The 23501-nt window shown below is 34.3% G+C and overlaps 1 protein-coding gene across 1 annotated transcript in view; it reads right to left on the minus strand.

Moving 5' to 3' along the window:
• The window catches only part of LOC113549384 (hormone receptor 4-like), a 32030-nt gene extending 9049 nt beyond the window's left edge, over window positions 1–22981 (minus strand). Inside the window, exon 1 of the mRNA XM_026950663.1 lies at window positions 22598–22981. The gene's annotated coding sequence lies outside the window, so the exon portion shown is untranslated. The remainder of the gene's footprint in view (window positions 1–22597) is intronic.
• Between the last annotated feature and the right edge of the window lie 520 nt (window positions 22982–23501).

A 23501-nucleotide genomic window follows, 5' to 3' on the forward strand; every position in this document is an offset into this window, starting at 1 on the left:
CGACAATATTAAACGTATCGGTTTTTTTCAGACGGCTGTTATCATCAACTACATCTAAGGCGTTGTGCGCGTGTACTTGTAATATAAAATATGTTATACTGTAACTACTAACTATATCCAAACACAATATACCTTACTGGCCGCATACGGCCGTATTAGATTTACTGCAGCAGTAATATTGTTGTGAATATAACAAAATACCCGCTGTATACAAGGCGGGCTGCGTGTCGAGAGCATACGAATATTAAATAATTATGTACGCGTAATAGGAAATGATTCTACTTTTCGTCGGACCGGAAACAATATCATCACTATAGGTGTAATCGTCTTCGTCGTCGTCGTCGTCGATGTCTGTACATCGTTCGGGAATCCTAACCTACAGCAAACGTTTCCGAAGCAATTCGTGCAGTGTACGCCGTATCAATCATTCGTCGCCGAACTCGTCGAACGCGACCTTGAACCAGTTTCACGGTCGATGATCATTTTTTCCTTCCCCCCCCCCCATAATACGCACATATGTTAATTAGGGGAGATATGTGTATAGGTATCGAATTCTTCACCTCTAATAAAGTCCAACGCTTGCAAATTATAACCAAATATAATATACATATACTATATAGTTGATACGTCCGAGTGTAGTGAGACAGAAAATGTGTCGTCGAAAAACGACGAATAACACCGGGAAAATCTCCAGCTTCCCGTAGCAGAATCGGATTTATCGTTAAGACGACTCGTGCACAATATGTCAAGTATCATCGACTCCCCTCAGATCCCATTATCGTCTTTATACCATATACTATATTATGTATTATATTAGAGCACGATATCGGTCGGCACATGCACTTTCTAAACGACGTGTGTGTGTGTGTGTGTGTATACCTACGCGCGTTAACGAAATAACGTCATTAAAATCGCATTTGTGCTGACGATGAGGTATTATTATTATTATTATATAGCTGTAGAGTGTATAGGTATATGTCTGTCACAGTGAAGACAGTCACGGTTGTCGAATTTCCAGCTCAGACAACGTCGTCGTCACAGTCACAATGTCCAGCTTACGATCGGACCTCGACCGTATTGTATAATGTTCTGACTGCAATTTAAATAAAAATTAAAGTGCGGCCATATGCAAGTCCGAAGTCAGAAATACCGATTTATCATTCACATCCCGAACATATTGTGTTCAGTGTTCAGTGTCATAGTACTCATAGCTCGTCGGCATATTAATGTTTGTTATCATAGTTTTACAAGTGACATATCAAAAATATGAAATTTTTTTCTGCAATGACAACAGTCGACGGTAGTGTATGTCTGTTTGCGTCTGCGCTTGTGTGTGTGTGTGTCCATAATATCCACTCGCGCATCAAGAGAGATAATATTAGTTTTGTTTTGTTGAGAGAGAGAAAGGCAGCTATAGTATTAGTAAAGCCATAAATATATACAACATACGAGTATGGAAGAATATAATTATAATTTTAATAATACTTTTAAATATTGTTTTTAATTATATACACATTAATTTATTGTTTATGATACGTGTAATGGATTCTTAATATTATCCATACTAATATTTGAGTTATATGTATATCTTTTGAAATTATTTAATTTTTTATCACGACAAACGTTGTACTTGTATGCACAATATATTTATGCATTTAATATGTGTATACAGTTGAAATGCGCTGTACATTTGTGTGAGGTGCTATCACCCACCTCCACTCCAACACCGTTGCAACCCATAATTTTGGCCCAAGTCGGTCAGCTGCAGGTCGCTATATGTATACACAAGGCGTTTCGAAGCTGTGCGAACAAATAGCTGCCATACGTAGTCTTGAATCCATTAACATTTGTCGAAAAAACAAACAAAGTGCTTCCCTATATATATATATATATATATCATGTGCGTTTTTCAAATTCATCTGAAATTATCCGTGTATTGTGTTCATGTGAAACGAAATACCACTTGTTCAAATACACACACATGCATTTTTCTACACAATGTTTGAACAGCGAAGACATCGAGTGTAAAATAAATTTAAATGCGTAGAAGTTAGACGAGCGACGTTATGTGCTTTAAAACCGTATCATAATCTTTATGTTTTCTAAAGCATAGGTAATATTAATTGTACCTACATAAGTAATAATATCATGTTACTCGTTAGACGCCCAATATTCGTCGTTACAACGCATCACGCATTATAATATTATTTATTTGAAAGAACGCGCCAAACATAATTCAATATCGCACAGATATTAGATACGATAGCATTTGCAAATTGTTATCGTTATAAAATCGCTAGCGAATGCAGCGCGTATAGTGCGTATATATATATATATAAGACGACCTACTTATAAGCGATGCATATTGTGTGTCTGACGAGCGTTTTCGCGGTAAAGCGAATATCCAGTAGCTTCTGTAACTATACTGTAATAACATACTATAATATGCTATAACGTTACCTACATTTTGTTTTGTGCAAATCTTTAGAACAATGTTCAACAATGAAAATTCTTGATTCATCAGATTATAGTTAACACTACAATTTGCAAGCAGTTAACGCAGTTTTACTTACTGTTTTATTTTGCGAAATTAATATATTATTATTAAATTCACATGATGTTATCGGGTACTAAAAAACTCGTGTTCGAGTGATACGCCCATGATACGTCATACAATAGAATATTTTTAGTAGGTAAAAAAATAGTAATAATGTAAAAATAGTATATGTATAGAATTACAAACAATACGTTTTTAATTGTATTAGTTAACAAGATATAATAACTAATTTGAGCCGAGGATAATGGTTCGCTTGTTAAAACAATAAACAATAAAATAAAATAATAATAGTAATATACGACTATCTACACTACGTTTTCTGTCAGATTTTATTGGATAGTACTGTGCAATATATATATAGTGAAAAAATGAACCTTAGATGAATCCGCACTGACGAGTCACTTGCTTTACGACGTCTAATTCGACGACAGAAAGTTAAAGCAAGAATGTACGAACGATGTGTCCAGCATGTATGAAAGATTATACAACTCTATAATGCATTTTGCGTTTTCGGACGTTTCACTGTAATCCACTATGAAAACGTTGATCTAGAAATGTTTTCGATTCATTTGTAACGCAGACAATAAGTGCATTGTACGTGTAATGAACAGACAATATAATATGTGATGACTAGGTCTCGTCTCGTCTGGGATTCGTGTGTGGTGTTTGTCAATTTCTTCGCCATTTTAAATCCTCTCCGAATGACTTTTCAGGTTGAAATAAAAACACAATTAATGGTTTTAATTTTGAGCGTTTTGTTAGTTTATACATTAAATACATTTTAAATGTATTAAGTTAAAAATATATGGTGTACTATTTAATATAGGTTTACTGAATTCATTGTTTTTTTTTTTTGAAATCAACTACGTTTTTTTGAAATTTCTACTTATGGATTACAGTTTTTTTAAATATCAGTCGGTACATGATTTTATTTTATTTTAATAAATATAGGCCTAAGCCCAAAACCTATAAACAATAAACGCGATATGCCGATCATTATAATACCTATACAAATATTGTTTGAAGTTAATGATTTTCTTTTAGGAGTAAAAAAATAAATAAATATGTGTTTATAATGTTTATATACATTTATGAACGATTAGACATGGTTGTTTATAAACCAGTGTCAAGTTGCATAATAATGTACTATTACATTATAAACACTGCATATCCATTATCCACATATCCACTGTAGGGACACGTATTCATATAGAATTGTGATGTTTGTTTAAAATATTTTGCCAGAATGAAAATCAACATTAATAACCATAAATGTAGTTAAAGCTAATATTTTAGTGTTAAAAATACCGACCCCATAAATGGAAATAATAAAATGTTACACAAAGGATTGATAAAATTATGTCAATCTTCCAAACTATTTTGAAAATAATTTTATGTACAAACAATATATAATATGTATATATACATTGTATATACATATACGAATTTCAGACCGTTAGAAAATGGAATGACCGTGCTTTTAACACCGTATACGGAATTATTGTAGAGGTATATTAAACGGTATTACCAGTATTTCCAGTAATACACAACGGTCCACGGATGCAGACAAAAATCCACGAAGAGTTATTGAATACCGCTCGGCAATATAGTATTGTTTCATTATAAAACAAATTATCATTCGATTTTTGTATACATTTCTACAGAATAACCATAGTAATATAAATATTGTTCCCCAAAAAGATGAAATTTCCAATAATTGTATTCAAAAGTTAGATTGTAAAAGATGATTTGTCACATTTTTCAATGTTTGACAGGAAGAAATATTGAATTTCTTGTGAAATAATGTTTGAAATAATCAATGGCATACGTACAATGACAATATATTCATGATTTTCCAAACATTAAAATATTCAATATGATATTATTAAAATACAAAAACCTCTAAACCAAATTGTTTTTAATTACGTTTTACAAACGAGAGTATTATACATTATGTTGAGTTTTGGATAGAATATTGTATATTGAATAAGTCATTTAAGTATAATAAAATATTGAAAGAATAATTAAATTATTATATATAAAAAAAAAAAAACTATATCACAGTTTATTTTTGTCACATAATATTTACAACAACAGTTTATCAATTTATCAGTATACTATAAAAACATTTAACGACATTCAATTTACTTATTAATATATTTTCTTTGTTTACTAATTGCAAACCAAATAAATAAACACTAAAAACTAAATATCAACTTAACTAAAAAACTGGAAAGGCATAAAACTTTTTAGTTCCAAAATAAAAAAATAATAAAAAACTGGTTTGGTAATGATGTGTTTATAAAATGCATGCAGTCACTTTTAAACTAAACAACTAATTTTCTCCGATTTACACTAAAGATGAAATAAAAATATACAATATTAAAGCACCAAAAATGTATGAATAAACATGTGACAATTATTGGGCCTCATTCGAAATCTTTTTAATATTTGGTGTGATTTTTAATGATATATTTTCAAACGATAATATTCACACGAAAGCAATCTACTACTCTATATACTGGTGTACTAGCATTTATTACAAATTATAATAATATGTAGGTACCTACCAACGAAGTATTTTAAATATTTTAATTCGATAATTTCACCCCATATAACCTAGCCGTTTATGGTAGTAATGTAATACGCGCAGTATTTATCACCAATAATATTGTCACGATCCGTTCGAGCACGAGAATTAAATTTCAAATTTATTCACGACGATATAGGAAAATATAGTGTATAAATGTATAATACCGTATGATATTATTATATAGTAGATCAGAATATTATCAGATACAAAACCGTACAATTTGCTTTTAAAAAAAAAAAATGTTAAAGCGAGCACGCGTGCACCTTACTGCAACAAACATGCAATCTATTCGAATATTATAATAAATGAGGGCGACTGCAAAAAATGAAAGTGATATAATTTCTCTCTTGATTACAGGATATCCGTCGACGATCACGAATAAAGTATGAGCGTACGTTCATAAAATATGGAGGTAAAGAATGGCGAACTTTCAGTAATATCAGCGAAACGAGCAGATGGATACATGCACCCCGCAAAATGTTTATTTTGGCTTGTAACACCATCGCTTGCAGAAGATTTTAAAACGACTTATGCGATTTGATTTTTTCGGCGAGTACGTATATCATAAGCACAATGTTTTTTTTTAAGAAAAATTAACGATTTTGTTAGAAAATCTAATTTTCGACAGGCCGTAGGCGTAACGACGCGAGCTTTACTAATAATATGCTCACAATATGCAGTCGTGATAGCAAGGACATGATCATCGCGTATAAATAATAATATGCATAATTTATAGGTAGGTCAGGTATAGGCTCCTCGTCAGACCGCTGACGAATGGCGATTATTATTAATGGCGTATCTATTATCTATTTCGCGACTGTGGCGACGATGGGTGGTGACGGAAGCGGCGGTCGAATACGACGACTTCCGGCGTGTTTCAATCGGATTTCCGTGGCGACGCGATCGGACGGAGCGGTCCTAAATCCCGAGTGCAGCGGATGTATAACGACGATCAACGCTCGTCACGTCGTACCCGTACACGGTGTACAATACACGTATATTATATTATTATTGTGTACAGTACCGATATAATACGTCTCTCCCGTCAACCGCAATCGAATTCTGATTGTTACCCGCCGCTATCGTCTCCGGTTTATTTTTTTTTCGACCGCGTCACCGTCGCGTCGCATGCATACACAATGAATATATTATGAACGACGAACAGTCGTAATGAAATGCACGTCGGTGAAGCAAAAAATAATATTATCGTTTTTACTATTATTGCGATCACCGTCGTTTTATCGCGTCATAGTTGTCGCATATGTTCACTACATTTTTTCCTATTAGTTGGTATATATTCTTTTTTCGTATTGCGTTTTATTGAATTATATAATTTAAAAAAAATTATATATGCTTGACATGCAAAAATAGTACGAAAAATTAAATCCATATTTTTTTTAAATATCTGGAATTGGGATATGAATAAGTTTATTCTTTTCCAATTGTCTGCCAACAATGCATGAGATGCACCCAATAGAGCCTTTTATCTACTATTTTTATATTACATTTTTTACCTAACTTGAAAATAAAGCAGCTTAGGTCTTTCTTCTACCATGGTCGGGCGGCCGACAATGAACAATTTAATTAATTATTTTTAAAACCTTTTATTATCGAATCAAATATACCCGTGTTCGACAAGTGTCTTGTGGGAAAGGCCGTTTACACACAGAATACTTTTTGTGTCTCGTTTCGCGATTCTAGTGACCAGCCACACACGTGTCTCGCCTGAAAGCGCTCTTATTGTATACGACGAGTGTGCCAGCCTATAATATTATTATATACTATACAATATTATGCGTTTAAAAGCGAATACGCGCAGGCGCGGGAAGGAGGCCAGTGTGTCCGAAGCCTACATACCGACGCGGACGGTGGCGGCCGTCGGTCTTTCACCGGAGCCGGTGGACACGCGCGAGTTTTATTATTTATTATATTATTTTTTATCATTTTTGTAATAATACGTTTTTACCGATCGATTGCTAAGAGAAAGGGACACGCGCTGCCACGTTTAACCCGCAGAGGCTTTTAATCGGTAAAAAAACGTCCATGCGACCACCGCGGTGACGAGCGAATGTTACTCCGTACTAGAGTAGAAGTATTGAGGCAGTATTTTTGACGAATATACAATTTTTTCTAATCGTTTAACGTATATAAATATGTAATACGATTACGGGTGAGGTATACATAATACTTTGCACGAGTTTGCGTTCCGTATTTATTTTTATTTTCCAGACATCCTCCGCCTACGATAATTTTATGTTTTGTACATGATTTCGTATAATCGCAATTTAACGTCAATGCAGTTATCGTTGCTAAACTTTTTTAGTTATTTTATCGTTTAATATCTAATTAGTTTTAAGAACATGCACCTATGCCCAATCAAAGGAATACCTATCGCTATCGACGGAATCAAATGTCTCTACATATTCCTAAGACTATTCCGTATAATCAAGTTTAGACTTTTCAGTTTTGTTTCCATTAATTACTTATACAACACTATATTAATAGTATGTAAACACTGCAAAATTGGTAAGTGCTGCGCGTATAAATTAGTACCCATATCTATTATCATTTGTCACGTTGCCTTGAACTTATTATAAACATTCGTCCTTCGTTGACATAAATTATCGTCGAAATATAATTTATGTGTGACAATGTGTGTACAGACAATCAATCAAGTTAATTATAATTGAACCATCTATGCCAAATTATCTTAATCTGAATAATTATAGCTTAACAATGTACCTATCATATAGCCAATGTTAAAAAAAAATAAAAAGTTATTGTCTGTTTACAATGACGTACCTATAAACCTATACGTTAATACCTAAGAAAGTAAGAACTTATAGTGACTGGTAAATATTAGCATTTTTATAAATTCATCAGTACCTATATGCTTATTTGGAAATATGTATGCGACGGATTCCAATATGTCTTATTAGTTATTCGTATATATTAAAACAGTGTGTACCTATACCTTTAGAAAACCCTAGTTTCTACGCGTCATTTGCGAAAAAAAAAAAAAACATTGAAGTACAGTGAAGTCGTGATATCCTACTGTTTGTCAATCTATAATAGAAACACGCACAAAATACGTACATAGTATAACGCTGTAACAGTAAGTATCTATATAAAACGACCATGTTAAATGTAAATAGTATACACTAATATATGTACGTCATATTGTAATTTAATTAATAATAATATTATCATACGTCTATGGACTATGCGCACATTGTGTATAAATCGCGTGACCATCTACGGGTTGTCCGTTCACGTTGATTGGGAACCAACGACATTGGTCTTTTCACTTTTTTTTTCGTATTCCTCCAGACAACAATAATTTTTTTTTTACCCAATTTTATTTAACTTTTACTGGATTTCTATTCTAATTTAAACAACAAAAAAAATTGAGTTAACAGATAATACCAATGCATAACAGTAGTCGTAATAATAGGTATATTACCATTCAGTGGCATCCACAACACTTAAGTACTAAGTATAATAAGTATAATATTTAAATAATTAATTTCGTTAGATACTATTCATCCTTATATTGAGCTAGTTAGAAAGAACAAATTTATAAACTCATAAGTGCTACGAGTAGGTACAACAGTATCACGAGTATAAAATAAATAAATATGTTTTTTTTGTTGTTGTTCCCAGAAAGAAAAATGAACTAATATTTTACTGAAAAAAAAAACAAAATAAAGCGTATTCAGTGTAACGTTTAGACAAAAAACTCTGCAATGATTCACATAGTAGTAAGTTTATTTAAAATATTCCATTGTAATAAATGTATAATAATAATAATATTACGAATAATTCATACGCGCGTACTTGTATTTATGTATTGTGACAATAATATTCCCGTTTATACTTTATACGCATAGTGTTCTAGTAGGTACCTATTATACCGATGACCGAAAGCAGTTTTCTGTAGTCCCGTCGGTGTGAACGTTTTTAGTTGTTCTTGTAACTATAATAGTATAACGTACAATGTACTATAATACCTATATAAATATCATATTTACCTGCGAAACAAAAATCTTTGAGCTTCGGAATCGATAGCCACTAGATATGGCAATAGACCACCGGTCTTGGCCAACTTAGTTAGTAGTTGATCATTCAAGCTAGTTTCGTGTTTTTTAAAATGCGCACTGGGTAAAACCAAACAATAACAATACAGAAGAATACAAATAAAAAATCTAAAATTTGAAGTCAAATAACCAAAAAAATTTGGGTCACGTTTTCTTTTTTTTATTCTTAATTGGTCGATGTAATTATTCACACATTCGTGTATTTCATCAAGGCTCTCCACGAAGGACCTTATATGCATTTTTGACAATCTTTTATTGTAACACGTACACGTGATTTACTAAAACGACAATGACAAACAAATCTGTGTTATTGTTTTTATTTATTATTATTATTATTATTATTATTTTCGATATCGCTTCTCGACCAGTTGTACTTGTACAAAAGTAGCCGACCGTGGGTCAGGTCTGCTGCGGGTGGCTGTCACCCACCATCGAATGTATTTTTTTTATCAGGAAATTAAACGTGTATAATATGACATTGATAATTATTTACATCCCTATCCGGGAGAGCAGTGGCTAGTGATATGTATCAACTTATAGAAAATGTTTCTGAAAACGAAAAAAAAACAAAAGTAGGTACTATATAGTAACCGACAAGGTCTACAAAGATATACCTTAACATCGACATAAGTGTTAGCCGATAATGGATTTTTAAATCTTAATGGATTAAATAATAATAATAAAACCAACCAAGCTTCATACTTCAATCGGTCGGTGCATACAGAACGTCAGAACCAGTTTACAAAATGCATATCTAATATGTAAACGAAAATTACAGAGAACTCTTAAAAAATTCACAGTATTGTGAAGTTTCAATTGTTGTTCGGAATAATACATAAAAAACAATCTATATTATCATTCAAGGACGCCCTTAATTATTATTACACTACTTAGAGGTCGATTTTATGTACTTTATTTTCCATCATTTAACCTTCAAATCGTGTAATATGGTATACAAATTAAATTAATTTATGTTATTTGGTCGGAAAAATGTTCCTTGATTAATTTAAATATGTATATAACCTTTCGTTTTATATTATACATACTTATATTTTTATAAATTATCAAAATGTTATAAAGAAAACCGGCATCGTCGTAAATAATAGCAGACAGCAGCAGGAAAACAAATAATATGGCACCATTGAAACTATGTACACTGCACTACGTCTGTAACCAATACTGGTTTAGGGTTAAGTGATTGTATTTTCAGCTATCGGTTCAATTTCATAGTATAATAAATACTGTACTTTAAGTAATAATAAGTGAGAATCAATTATAAGCGATTATAAGGGAGGTGAAAACATAATCTCTTTAAATAATTATTTAGCCATCAAAAACATATCGAATATGATTAATAATTGTGTAAAAATAATAAATTTTTTATTTTGCAAACTGTACGTTTTCCAGGTAACTGAAATTAACTTAAACATGATTTAATACTTTTAAATGTAATTAAAGGACAAAAAAACACCTATTTTTATAAGTGATATTTCTGTGCGTTTGATTAAGTATAATAAATAAGCGTTTTGAATTTGCAATATTCGCATGTTCTAAGACTTATGAAGCACTGTACGTGTATAACATTAAATAATATTATACAATATTATGTTATGACTATGCTTAAATCCGTGATTCGCGCACATGCATTTTATCATATATTATTTTATAAATTATGTATTCGCATAAACGAAATATAATGAACATGTAGGAGAATAAAATATATTAAAAATTTCGTACATGCGTACAGCCGGAATCATTACGGAACGCTCAGAAACTAAATCAGCACGTCGCCATTGTTGACGAATACATAAATAATAATAAAACAATTCGTATGATATTATTAAAAACCGACTACACACCCGTTTCACTGGTCAGTGACTTGGAGCATTAAACTGAAAAACGATATACTCGATGTGTGTACGGCGAGGAAATAATATCGAAACCCGCGTTTACCAGCGCGCCATAATAATAATATCATAATATAATATAACCACATTGGACCGGAATCGAAGGTTGGACGGTCGGTTTAAGACGTTTTTTCCCCTGTGGTTAAGAGCAAAACAAGAATTTAATACGTTAATGTATTTTGATCGTTCGCTAAACGCTGCAGTGTCGAGTTTATGGTTATTATTACTATTATTATTTTTTATTTTTGTTTTTCAGATATGCATAAGAGAAAGAGAAAAAAACGTTTCGTCTTGACTGCGCATCGCACGCAGCCGTGTATTGTGTACGTATGCGATCAGCATGCACACCGCGTCGTTTTAAAAGGCCGAATACGGAATACTGTAGAAAAACGGAGTCTGTGTAACCGGGGTTACCTATGTTATTTTGTTTCTACTTTGTTATTTATTTGGCCTAGAAATCGTTTGGGAAATTTGTCACGCACGTAAATGCATTGCAAACACGCGCGCATTTCGCGGGGACAATGTATAACAATAATAATATAATAATCATAATAGTAATACTACACACCTATATACTATAGCGGTCCTCGTGGATTTCGTACGCGCAGTTTTTCATCATTTAATCGACGTCGCCGCTTTGGTGTTATGGAGGGCCATCGGTATTATATATTTTTGTCTCGGTCATCCGCACATAATAATATAATAAGTAATATCCCACCAAAATCTTAGTCTTTCGGCCTCGTTAGACGATATTGTACAATTGCTAGCTATAATACACTTAATATAATAATTTACCATAATATTATGATATCGTAACAATAATGTCACACGTGAATTTTCACGTCGTTCGGTATCGCCGCATTCGTATTAAATTAGCATGTTACAATGTTATTGATTCGTGCGATATATCAAAATGGACCTTTACATACATTAAATATTTGTACCTTTTATTCATCTTTTGTAATTTTTTTTTTTTTTTTTTTGAGAAATAGTGTGTGTGATATAAAATTCATTGATTCGATTTTTTTTCATTTGGCAAAATATTTTGTTTCTATTTGCAGACGATTTGTGTATGTTATAGAATAAAAACGTCCTATAATTTATTATTTTAGCGACCTATAACTAAGTCGGGTGTATCAATTTAATGTCTATCTATTTAAATTTGGTAAAACAATTTACGTTCACTGTATAAATAACCAGTGATACCCGAAACCCGAATTTTCTATTTGCGGGCCTACGCACCAGAAAAAAAAAACTCTCGTCATAATATCCTCTGTGATGTCATTAAAAATGTTCGAACGCGTGAACGGAGGAATAACGTATTGGCCCGGCCAAGTTTTGTGTTGTCTATAAACGTTTCGGGGAATGTCGGTCTGAAAGGGAAAACGAGCGGTTCGAAAACGGCGATCTGCAGACTGTTTTCGATACGCGGACCGGTCTCGGCTGGATCCGGGCGAAAGCATAAACGCTTCGGCGTGCACTGCAAGCCTCGTAGGTATATTATGTATTTGTGCGTGTGCACCTGTACGTAAAATACATATTATATGTATAACGCGCTCACGACTGCCGTCCGGTTTTTGGCGGTGTGTTCGAAAGTCAAGGCCGTGATAATTAGATCGCAAAAACGTAATTTCCCTTTTCTGCCGCGGTGACGAGCGCGCGCGTGGGAAACGCCGTCGCACTCCATAATAGCATATAGTGTATAATAATATAATTATGTCGGATACGATATTATTCTGCGGACAGTAGACTCGAAATGAATCATCAGTCTCGTAGTGGTGAGTGGTGAACTTTTACTCTTCGGGTAAACAAATCAGTCCTATAATGAAATCCGCAACCGTCGACGCAGTCCGTCTTATAATATTACGTATTTAACAAATAAACACTAAACACGTTATTGTAATTTTTTATAAATCGTATATTATAATAGGCCTTTAGAAAAGGCGTGATTTTATCGCAGTTTACCGTCTCCCAAAATCCACGGGGTCACCATACCACCGATTTCAGTAATGTGCTCGTATTATACATATGTGTGTGTGTGTGTGTACACACGGGTGCTCTTACGCGTAGGTATATTAAATAATACGAATCTTCGTGGTCGCGTCGTCGGATATTGTATAATACAATATTATATTTTTGTGACGAGCATTACATACTAATTTATGTAGGTACCGCGGAATCGACCTGTATTGCCCCCCCCCTCCCCGCAGCTAACTCATCAATACATTATTATTGTTATTATACGAAACGTACCAATATTTTATGTATACAAGAACTCGTGTTGCTTAATTCATATACGCGTGTTGTAAACGTACTTTTATTAGACGCACAACAATAATTGAGTACACGATGAGATAATATACGTTGTATTAGGCCGCGTGTGTTTAGTGTTATCATTTCACAATATCAAATAATACCCAAATATATATGTATACGGGTGTGATCATCACGATGATTCGGTCATTTTTTAGCGGTGTCGTCGTCGTCGTCCACTCGCGGTGATGTTGTTTTCGTGACACGACATTAGAGGTATGCGCGCCATATAGACTCGCCGAGAATCGACCGTTGCCGAACCGTAACACAATTTAATAATATCGCATAATAATATTACTTACCGTCTGATGAGGTAAGGTTTTTATTATTATTATTATTATTATAAGACAGTGGCCGAGCATTATGAGTTATTATATGCTCGCGCACTGTAACTATAGTGCCCTGTGGTATTGAAAAATATTGTTACGCGGAATATTTTCGATAATTCATCGCTGCCGCCGTATAGGTTTTCACTGCGCGAAAGCGCATAAATAGAGCACACGCGATTTAACGCATTTTCGAGACGATACAGTTCTATACGCTAGCTGCCTACATAGATGTATTATTGTTATTATTAAACAGGTAGAATATTGCGTACCAGCAAACGATTTTTCTACGATTTAACAAGTACACGTATGACGAGTACTTGTAGTATTATTTTAATCGTCCAAAGTACCACCGAAGAACGGCGATAGATAATGCTGCAGTGCAAATCCAATATATTATAATATTTTTATCCCATCGATATTTCCGTCCAAAAACTGTGACGTGACGGGCGTCCTGGTTTCCGGCTGAAAAATCTCGTGTATTATTGTATCATCCACGTCTTGCCTCGGTTAAAATGTCCGTTCGGTTCCGAAGTGCCCGCGTCATATTTTTATGCGCACCAAGCGGCGGCGTTAAAATCGTGCAATTTTTTTCGCCTCAAGTCGGTTTTTTTTTTTCATACAATTTATACTTTTAACTCGAGTAGTCGCATTCCTATTGTCTGGACCTCCATATCGGGAATCACGGGGGAGGCAAAAACGTCGTCTCTCGGAACGTATAATTCCGTCAATATTTTTACGACACATAGCTCTATAACAGATATAATACGAATCCGTACAAAAACGGCCGACACAATAATACTCGTTTGTTTGTTCTTCCATCATTTATGTATACATATATATATATATATATATATATTTTTTTTTTTTGCTTTTAGATATGACGACAACGACGAGAAAACTCTTTTCTATATAATATACTACAACTACCATTTTCTTATTTGCCATCGACACACGTCATTACGAACGTGTCCGACCGTCCGTTTAAGTGCATTATGATTACACTGTTATAGACTAAAATATTATTATATGTATTATGAGGATCATCTCCCCCACTCGCGGGCCGCGTTGGATGCTTTCGCCCAATTTACCTTTGATCCGTTTTGTTGGCTTGTAATACATATTTTCTTGTTTTGATCACTCGTTTAAAATAGGTCCTTGGTCATGCCATACAGGTACATTTTTTTAGACATCGTATTTTATCTCACTCGAAATATATTCGCCCGAAACGTCATCGTTGATATAATGATCGTCGAGCGTTCCGCAATAATGTACCCGTGTTATTTATACGACATTAATTGATACGTTCGAAATGAAGTAGTATTAGGTAGTACGCGTCGTGTAAACATCTTTGATGGTAATCGGAAAGTGTTATTATAAATCTGGTAATAATATTATTATTATTGAAAATATTACAGATTATGACGTATAGCGTACTATGTGTGTCTGAAATTCAATATTGGAGTATCGATCATATCGAGTACTGTGTAGTTAAAAAGTGTAAATTATGCATTGCAGTCGATGAAATTATCGATCAAACTTTTGATTACTGAAAAACAAAAAACCCGAAGTTTATCGCTGATTATTTAGAACATTGCTAGTCAATGTCAAGGACAACACTGCAGAGTTATAGCGATCAATTTCAATTCATAATGTTGCATCGCGCACGCAATTCTTTGGCACTAACATTCATTATTGCATTGCCATTATAATAATAGTTAATTTCTTACCTGACTTTTCGCTCTTAACTCTTCGAGTTGTAATTATTTAATAAATCAACTGACGTTCAATATATTATTTTTCAAATAAACCATATGATTTATTTGATTTCACAACACGCTCTGGGCGCTGTAAATTAATTAAACATCATACGTCTTGTCGTCATCGACTGTAGACGAGTAAAATATAATGTTATATGCTTATTTTAATACACTTGTGTGTATTATAATAATATATATAATATAATATACTTGTATGGGTTTATTCAATTTTTTTATCAGTTTGTAATTTTACTCTTTGAAAATATTATATAATATGCGTAATACGCGTCCGTCGCGTGTATTATAACTTATAAGATTATCATTAACGTACATCGTAATATGGGTGATAATTGTACACGTTAGTAGTAACCGTCAACACGGACGACTGAGGGTATTGTTTTTTTTGACCATCTGTCGTCAACCATAAAACATCTTTTCAAATTAAATTCATTCAAAAAGAAAAAAGACATACACCGTATCTACATTATAAGTCTTGACGAATCCGTTTAAACGTATACACGGGTACCAGAAAACCATAAAACATACGCGTATGTAAAGGTTACAGTTGGTTGCGTATTTTCATTCTTTCTTTTAAAACCATCGCGTCGTGCACACCAAACAATTAGTAAAGTAAAAATTACAAAACAACGTCTCGCGCGCGGCGGTCGTCCCCGAACGCGCACTGCTGCTGTTGTTGCTGTATTATACTCGTAACAACAATATAGTAGCGAGTGGTTAGATACTATACATTATAGTATATATATATATATAGGTACATAACACACGGTTTATTCTGTGGAAATGAAAACAAAAGCGGAACACACCTGTGTATTGAGAACGGCTCGGTGGCGGCAGCGGCGGTTAGGTAAATACGGCCTATTTCCGATATATATAATATTATATCGTATTGCTCTATACGCGCATTATTAATCTGGCAATTCGTATTGAATGTCAAACCGTGTACAGATGTGTACGTGCGCGCGTGGAGTATTATACTGTATTAGGTATATTATTTTTATTATCATTATTATTATTATTATTATTCTCTCGTCCGCCGACGTTCACGGTCTGACATCGTACCTTCCAATACGTTTATTGTGTGTATAATATTCCACTAACGGGGCGAAAACGTTTCAAATCATGCGCGCAAACGGCCACAATAATATATATATATAAATATATATATAGTTACATATTATACTGTTGTTGAATCGACAAAACGCTGACCCACATATCATCGCGTACACACACACACACACACACACACGCTTGTTCGATTCCGATTTCCGTGGGAACTATTATACGTTATCGAAACGGATTCATCGACGTCACTCGACTTGTTGCGACGTAATAACGAATACGATGTGTATGATGTGCGGCACGGCGCAGGGGTGCGAAAAACAGACGTCCGCGATGACTTGCCGTGAAACCTTGGAGCGGTACAGTATATTTTTTGTCATCGGATTTAAAACCGTAGGTACACAAAAATCGATGGAGATCCGACCGCAATACATAACATTATTATAATTATCAGTGTTGTCGTAACGTCACATAATATCGTATCGCACTCCGCGGTTAATCAGCCCGCGTAATTATTTAACCGCCAATTCCGGTTGCGAAATGCGTCATTGACAATTTATATCTATAGTATTGTAATACATTTGTGTATCCCACATGAAGCGCATGTTATACAATGCCCAGCAATTAGTGTAAAAATCAACCACTATCGTTCTACACGAGACATATTTTCATTGTTATCACGCCGAATACTATGCCGGTGGTCGTTTTTGGCTCGATAGCCACGAATGCAAAGCTGTCGACCGTGGCAAACACCGAAAATCTATATTATTATTATTGTTATGTGTTTGAAAAATAATCGAAAGACTTCCGTCGCGTCGATGACAAAAACGATTCGCCCTCGTGGACTTGTGGTAGATATCTTTAAAATCGATATTACACATTAAAATAATGCTTTTCAGTGTATGATATATTTCTCGTCTCACTGACGATTGGATTCCTCATAAGTTACAGGTGACATAGAATATGGAACGACTGCGACGGGATATCGTGTGCATATTCGTGAAATAAATATTCGACGACGTCGAATCTGAGACGGTTTGAAAGTGTTGTGCATTTAGTGGTGAAAAATTCTTAGATACCCATCCACCCCATTTGTAGTTATAGGTATATAATTACTAATTAATGTTTTAAAATCATAACTGTTACAATGATACTTCATTGAAAATTAAAAGTTATTGTTAGCAATAACGGTTAACAAACAATCCACCTCTCAACGATGCATTGTATCGCGTCCGAAATCGTAAATAGGTTACTCGAACCACCATTTGGGTGGAACGCGATCAGAAAGTCGCGCCGGACGAAAAGGTTGCCGTTAGAATAAGGGCAGAAAAAAATTGCGATAACTAAAAAGAATCTCTCGCGTAGTTTGTGTTTTACTCTCGCGCTTCTCCAAGACTATGTTTCCACGATGGGTACGCAGGACACAAACACGCGCGCATAATATATATACATAAAACTATCCGCCTCGTCTCGGTCCGGAGACTTCTCACTACGCCGTGCCTGCAGTCTACGGTTGCGCAACGTCTGCAGCTATATACGCCTATACCTTATAGAGTCGGCAGCGGCGGAGATCGTGTTTCCACCGTCTCTATAGCAATAAGATATACCAGCTACGTAAAGTATAATATACATGTATAGATCGCGTGTGCCGCGAATCTCTTTCCCTCGCTTCGGAACTGTAACACGCGGGGCGCATCGAGCCGTTTAAATAATCGAATAACAACAACGACAAAAACCGTTGTACACAATACGCACATAATATTATATATTATTATTATTATTATTTATTATACACGTCATCACGCGTATACCGTATAATATAATAATATATGTAACTGCCATTAAAACGACATTAACTGCACGGCGCGGAGGCGGTTGTGTGTGTGTGTGTGTGTGTGTGCGACTACCGGCTATCGAATGGAAAGTAAAGTAAAAAAAAAAACACAAAATCGTACCGAACACGACTACTCGTACTACACACTGCATAATGATAAATTATTTATACATATTATAAGACTTCTGTGGTGCATGCGTCGTCGTCATTATGCGACGGAGATTTTCGCATTGCCGTCCACGTAATAAGCAGTTTATTCGGAGCAATTTGCATGTTTATTCTGTTATACGCGCGCGCGCTCGCGAACGTATATTATGTGTGTTACACATTTACGTATACGTATATGCACATATATATTATAGACGTTTAGCGTTCCCATAGTGCACGATTGGTCCCGGTCTGTCACGGCGTTAAATTCTCTACGCGTATGTGTGTGACCCACATCGGCGGGCGCGCATTGGCATTCGGGCGCAAGCATCGGTCGACGAAACGAACCAAAGCCGCCGCGAATCCGCACTCCCTCTCCTTAGCCCCCCGCCAAACGGCCAGACCGGGGTGTATTGGTACTAATACGAGAATTATGAATATTATGAAAATCCGTGGGAAATTACGATAACGAATAATAACCATTTTGTTGGGTGCGTCTGTGTTCTACATTGATTATACCGGCCGCGCGATTATTATACACCTCCAATAGTATTATAATACCACTGTCGGGAAATCGTGTCCAATCGGCGGGCGCATGCATCACGCGGTCTTCGAACGTTTGTTGAGCCACCGCCGATATGATAATGTTATTATTTGACATTATATTAATATAATAATAAATAATAGCCGCACATTACAGGCTGCGTATACGCGTTCGATAAGCTCGAGAGAAGAAGCGCTCGAATCGGATAATATAATAATAACACGTTATCCGCTGTAATAATATATACGAAAATAGTTAGTTCCGTAGTACAAAAAAAAGTTTTTAATTCGCACATCGTCCGTCACGCGTATATATATACCTATGTACCTATATACGAGTCTCGACGAGTGCGAGAAAGTTTTATATTTATTATTATTATTATTATTATTTTCAATAATTCAGTCAGTAGGTTACTGTAAATGAAAACTGGTAATTTCACATTATGTAAACCCGATAAAACTCATCGACACATGCATTGAATGCTAAAACGAATTTGAACGTTATTTTATGCGCTTTCATTCAATTGCCGCGACAAAATATACGCCCATCAACCCGGTCATCTCGAGTGTCGCAAACAGCTCGATCACAAACCTTTTTGTAACCTTTAGGTATATAATGTATGCAAGCAAGTATTTTCTATCTAGTGAGAGGTATTCAGCAGAGTAAAAATGTATGCCTTTATGGATATACAACCGATTAAAAACGAAATATGTATTTACCCACGAGATCGATGTATAATTTAGATTTAATAGTTTGTCTTTCACAATAAAACAAAACATTAAAATATAATATAGTATACTTACACTCTGAATCGAGAGAGGATCTAACTAAACATAACTCGGAGGTATGTGTTAATAAAATAATGGACGGAAATATAGCTTTCATCGCTTCCTTTTAGATATATCACTGTGTCAGATGATATCTATCAAAAAATGTATAATATATCTACGACCAATAAATTATTGTTTTGTGTTTTAACGACTCGTACAGTGGTACAGTTATGCACGTGGTTTAAATTTAAACATTATAAATTATCACTGCATTTAAAAATAAAACCTTTGAATACGAATTGTAAATAATTTTCTAAAGGATGAATCGACATATTATGGGTTTTACAATATAGGATATAATATGCTAATCGAATCATAACCCACTGTTCTGTTCTTCCCAATTGAAAAAGCGATGATTTTACTGATAAACTACGTACATTGTAAATCCATACGTTTAATAACAATATAATATACTCGTACTTAGGTATAGCGTGATGTTACATTGTTGTGTGCATAGCGCGCGTTTAATATATAGTTAAGTACAATACAAAATGTTATTTTACATTAAATACATTAAATGACGTAAATACGCGAACTGCGCTAACGAACCACTGACGTCTGATCTTAATCGTAATAATTAGGTATATTATGAACAATATGATTTATTTCGTTTTTCTCGGCAATTATAATACGCACTATGCAATGTATAATCGAGTAGGAATATGTCTTAAAAGTAGATATTTTTTTCCGGTACACTCCGGAATTTCGAGCCGGAAGGACTTCGCTCGCATATATAGATGGCGTCGTTTCCACTTAATTTACACACGTAAAACCTTATACGTAATATAATAATAATTATACGCGGGTTCGGTGGCTCGGTGCGTATAGAGGCACCTCCGTGTGCCGTGCAAACAAGAACGGAACAAATTATTACGATGGTTAGGAATTTCCGTGTTTAAAATTTCCAAAGCGCAATTCATCTTTTACAATTTAGACGACGACCGGACAACATGTGTATAATAATGATAATATTTTAATTGATGACCGGATTACTACATTGCTTAGAACAGCGTTCTATCATTGTTTCTAGGTTAATAGTGTTAATACTACCTATATGGCCGCGGTGTCTTTGCAGCCTCTCCACGTTTACATTACATACACACACACACACACACACACACACATCTTTGATATTATGTATAGTATTGTACACATTTGTTAATTATACTATAATGAATACATTTATAATTTTTTTCGCAACGTATAATGTAACATTTTTCTGCGACAAACGTGCCTATAGCGAATGTCAGCATAAACTATAATATAAATACCAGCTATATAATATAGACCTTGTGTATACACCCGACGCTGTCGTCTCCCCTGGGCTGAAAGGAGAGTATATAATATTATAAACACGCTCGACATTGAGTGCGGCGGCAGCGATTTTATTGGAATCTGAGGACGTCGACGGGTGAGCGTCGTATATAAAAATATATAATACACAGCTCTGCGGTGCACACGACTTACGTGATCGAAAGTGTCTGGTCGGATAAAAAAAAAAACGACATCGAAACTGCAGAGTTATTGAAATCTACATTATAATATACGAATACCTTTATTATCCGTACTACAATATAGTTTACTGTACGCGAACAAATGAACGATGCGGTTTTGCGGGTATCGACTATCGAGTGGCACCACAGCAGCAACGTATAGTCGTACAGCATATAATTTTGAACGAATATAATATTATACATAAAAATATGGGAACTGTCAGATATCGAAATCACAGCGTTTCAGATCATTGTTAGATAAGAAATATCAATGATAAAATCCAAATACTTCCGACGACCCATTATTTTTATTTATTTTTGCCATCGAAATAGGTATTATTATGTTTATAGGTTGCAGGTCGTTGCATGTTTTTAACTCGAGTTGTATAGCGCGTTTCCTAGTCTTTGCAAAAGTATATCGTTTCTAATTTTTATGCACAATATACCACTACTAATAGTTACATTGTAATTGTTTAACTGTCACCTGGATATCGTCGTTATAATTCACATTTATGACTTCAACGTGTCACCCGATACGTTTTGTTTTTTTTCAACCGTCGACAGGTTACGACATAATTCTACACACAGAGAGTAATAATTCACCGTAATTCAAATTTAATTTAATATTAGTAAACAACGTTTGTACATAAAAAAAAACTAAAAAAAAACACGTTTATACTACAAATGTAAATTTAAACAAATATTTAAAATTAAAGGAATTAATCAAAGTAATCAAAATTTATTATAAGTAAATGACCCAAAAATACTAGAAACTATAAACAAAAATTAAATATGCGTCGTTGGAGGTAAAACACCTAATTATTTTTTTATTTAAGTCCTCTAAAGTACTAAACACTAGATAATGTTTAATTTTTAATTAAAACCCATTTTGAACCTATGCACATCCTTTCGGTATACATATTTAGCTACACCTGAAATAACGAGTTTTTTCTCTTTTTTCGTTGTTTAATTTAATACCTAATACATAAAAATATATACAACTATTCTTATATCACAAAACACGCTTTTATTTAGCTACTTTTACATTGCTAAAAAGTACTGATATATAATATATATATATATATAGGTATAGAACCATAAAAAAATATTATTTACCTGTTACTATTGTGAGGGGTTATTACATTAGCCCTCCCGATGTTCGTTAGTAGTAATTATCACTGTACGTCATAATATTTCGAAAATAATATTCCATCCGAGGCGGCGATCACCGAGCACTGTTCATCTGTGTGTACTTTAGACGCAAAAAATTAAAATTATGGAAAAAAAAATTTTAAAAATTGAATTCCAATAAAAAAAATTAGACACAATTGATAATAATTAATTTATTAAAACACCGCCACACTAATAATATTACCGAACGGATTGCTGTATTTAATAAAATACGCGAACGGAACGATAACGACAATATTAAATTATATTTTATGTATGGTAATACACATGTGACTACGTTACTCCGCACTGGGTGACTGCACGCGGGTCGACACCTGTACGAAAACTGAGCTCGTCTCTGGCGGTTCTTTCACTCGCCGCCGTCGCAGTGCCGGCACTCTCTCCCGGCGCAACCTGTTCCGCGAGCGCGCGCGCCACACAGCGACGATTATTTATTTGTATTCGATCCGAAGCGGACGGATGGACGGCCGGCGGGCGCTAAAGAAAGGATTACACGCCTATATATTATAGTGTTGAATTTTCCACCGTTCTAACGTAAATCGGTTAAAAACGCATCATCATGGATTAACCAAAATATTGTAAGACCTTTTTTATGTGTACACGTTGGCTTAACACAGTAAACAATATTACGGATTATTGATTTTCAAATGAGAAGAAAGGTGATAAAAAAAATATAGTATATATATATATATATATAAGGAATAGGTTAGTTTATATTAAATGAATTAATGTGTCACCTCATCGCATATGACATGGTTGTGAATTTGCGATGAACAATATATAAAAGGGAGCTATATTATTAGGACAGTATAGTGCCAAGGGAGAAGAT

Source organism: Rhopalosiphum maidis, chromosome 1 (assembly GCF_003676215.2).
Source record: "Rhopalosiphum maidis isolate BTI-1 chromosome 1, ASM367621v3, whole genome shotgun sequence".
NCBI lineage: Eukaryota > Metazoa > Arthropoda > Insecta > Hemiptera > Aphididae > Rhopalosiphum > Rhopalosiphum maidis.